The 3,179-nt window shown below is 36.5% G+C and overlaps 1 protein-coding gene across 14 annotated transcripts in view; it reads right to left on the bottom strand.

Moving 5' to 3' along the window:
- Positions 1–3,179, bottom strand: part of LOC109469767 — a 32,535-nt gene that overhangs the window by 20,935 nt on the left and 8,421 nt on the right. The window lies entirely within an intron of this gene.

The raw sequence follows: 3,179 nt of genomic DNA, 5'->3' as shown, positions 1-3,179 counted from the left end.
ACAACTTTATCACTTGATGGAGTGTTGCACTGCTGATGCTTTTAAGGAATTTTGGAAACAGCTGGGCTGACCCTGAAATACAATGAACTTTACAGATTAACCTGTTAGTAAAAATAGTCCTTTATTAGCATTAAACTGTGATAAAAAGAAAAACTGATTAGACTGACACCTAGTATGTTGACCAAAGCAAAAGAACAAAGGCCTTGCATGAGGCCGCTGTTACAGTTTAACTTTTGTGCTAAAAACATATTTGCTGACAGCCTGTATAGAATTAATTTCATTCCTGTGTACATTGCCACAGTCATCGATAATTAATGACAAAAAGTAATTGGAAGAATACGAGCAAGACTTTGGTCTGCGCGATAATATTGCTATCATGGCACACAAAACACATTTCTGGCTATTGACACCTGTAGTTAAGGCAGCTATTCTTCACAATATTCCCGAATTAAAAAGAACTGTTGGCTCATCTGTTTTGTGGCCATTTGAATGATTTTCTCATTACATAGACACAAATGGCCCATTAACACTAAGCAAAGATAAAAATCACAAAATGTAAGATAACAATGCTGCATCATTGGCATGACTTTGTTGTAGTTTTGTTTTTCTTAAGTACCCTTGGTAACAGACACAAGAACATTTTCAGGTGTTCTACTGGTGGAAATACATTGAATCATACGTAAAATTTGATGGATCCTATGTTTATTATGATAATGATCATAGTATGAGCTGAAGTTACTCAAAATAGATATTGCTTTAGCTTTTTTAAATCGACAACATTTGCGTATTTGGCCACACTATTTGCTTGTCTGGTTTACGAGTACATGTATATTTATCTACCAACAATACCAACCCTCAAAATGTTAATTCAAATATTTGAGCTCTGACGTATAAGGCATTGTCTGGACAGAGCAGGTCTTACAGTAAAAAACTGTTTCAACTATCAAAACTCCTGTCCATTGAAGCTGTAATTAAGTGTTACATCACATGAAGTATGATTTCGACAAGATGGAATATGACATGTTACCTGGTACACAGACTGACATGATCGCAGATACGTGTATTCTAAATGGTTGGGGCTGCAGGATACTATACCCCAAATATTGAAATTCTTGCAATGGTTTTATGTTTGCACTGCAAACATGTATTTGTCTTGCATTGCATTACACTACTGTAACAGTTATTTATACTTATTATGACCACAAACTCAAAACACAGAAAACACCTCCTTTTCTCTCACCTACTGCAAAATTATGCTCCAATCAATTTAACCTCAAAAAACTTAAAGGTAAGATCTAACCTCAAAAGTTGCTGGGACTTCTAGAAAGGAACAAGAATTTAGCAGAAGCAGACATAATTATATAGAGTTGTTAGAGGTGTTATTATAACCGATTAAGTAAGTCACACTGTTTATAATGAACTGAATGGTGATTGAGCATGCCCAACGGCCAATTAAACAATTTGAAAGTGCTTGTGTCAGGTCTATTTAATATTGGTGCAGAGACTGTGTTGTCTGAAGGATTAAGGCTTGCACGACCAGACTATGTCCATGGTTACCCCGCCTCTACATTGAAATCGGTGGCGCCTATAAAGATTATAATTACTTCTAAAAGAGTAAAGGGGCAAAACGCAGTACAGACCCGTATATTAAAGGGTTTGCTAGATGCACATGTCAGAACATTTCTTGTCAAAGTCTTCAAATGTTTAATATGCTATTGTCAGCTGTGGACACAATAGAACACAAAAGGAATACCACTTGCAGCAAGTCAAAGCACGACTATAAGTGTCTGTAGACAGAATCAAAGCATCTAGAAGCCATAGATACATACAACAAGATAGGAATGTTTCATTAATAATGAGCCAGAGTCGACTTATCTACCCATAACACCTAGCTTGCCTTAAAGTCATAACAACATGGACTACATGCTAAGATCAGATGATAGCAAACCGGTTTTGATGGACATGTTTTTACCATTTTATCAGAATCTCAGCTAAAACGTACAAATCAGAATGTTCTGAAGGGCTTTGTGATTTGCAAGCACTGGGCCAAACAGAAAAAATAAGTGACTTTTTTGAAGACATTTCAAAGCCTAATTCAGTAATTGATGATCAATGCTAAATGGTCTACTACGTGTTGTTCCATGCAAATTTAAATGGCTTTTGTAGAATCCAACCAACCTAGATAGATCTACTGTGGGTGTGTATGTACAGTTTTACAAAGATGTCATGACAATTTTTCATAATGGGCAAATAAATGTTAGAAGGAAGTGTTTTACAAAAAAATGTAGTAAAGTCACTCTCAAATAACCAACATGTAATCATAATACTTTAAAGATGCCTTGCATTTGGAAGATCACGGATTTTAACCCCGGCCAGGTCATACCAAAGACTTTAGAAATGGAATATACTGCTTTCCCTGCTCAGCACTTTAAAACCAATAATATTATGTTACTTCAGTGTCTATAATTTATAAATAGCTTATAATTCATGTAGATGTGAAAGGGACTGTTGAGGCTGATACTGTGTATGATGAAAGTCACCGCAAAACTATAGATACCTTACATAAACTGAGGAATGTTTGTTCAAAAGGCAGGGGGTAGTGCCAAGATATCTCTTGTCCCAACATCACATTATCCCTTAAGCCTTTGTAACACATAAGTAGATAACATGTCTGAGATATGATGATGGTAAAACTCATTTTAATTGAGAAGTTTTTATTATTCTATCTCAATGTTAGCTGGAATATCTGGAATAAATCAGATTGTTTTGTATGGACTAAAAGAACCAAAAAAAAGCAAGGGGCTTTTTTGTCTGGGACTTTTCACAGAGTCTACAAACAAGCTACTGTAAATCACGATTTTTTACCTTCGCCAAGAAGGTTATGTTTTCAGTAGCGTTTGTCTGTGTGTGTGTGGGTGTGTTTGTGTGTGTGTGGTTTAGCAAGATAACTCGAGAAGCAGTGGATGGATTGGAATGAAACTTGGTAGGTGGGTATGACTTCATGAGACCTAGAAATGATTAGATTTTGGGCCCCCTGGCAGCTTTCCTAGGTACTGCAGCTGAACTTCCGGTTTTGATATCTCATGTTCTGTACATGCTAGGGTCACGAATTTTGGTTGGTAGATAGCTCTTGGGGTAGGGAAGAAGTGACATGAGTTTGGGTCCCCTAGCGCCTTGTT

Source organism: Branchiostoma belcheri, unplaced genomic scaffold (genome assembly GCF_001625305.1).
Source record: "Branchiostoma belcheri isolate BF01 breed outbred unplaced genomic scaffold, Haploidv18h27 scaffold21, whole genome shotgun sequence".
NCBI classification, from domain to species: Eukaryota; Metazoa; Chordata; class Leptocardii; order Amphioxiformes; family Branchiostomatidae; genus Branchiostoma; species Branchiostoma belcheri.
This window is presented reverse-complemented; position numbering and strand designations above follow the sequence as displayed.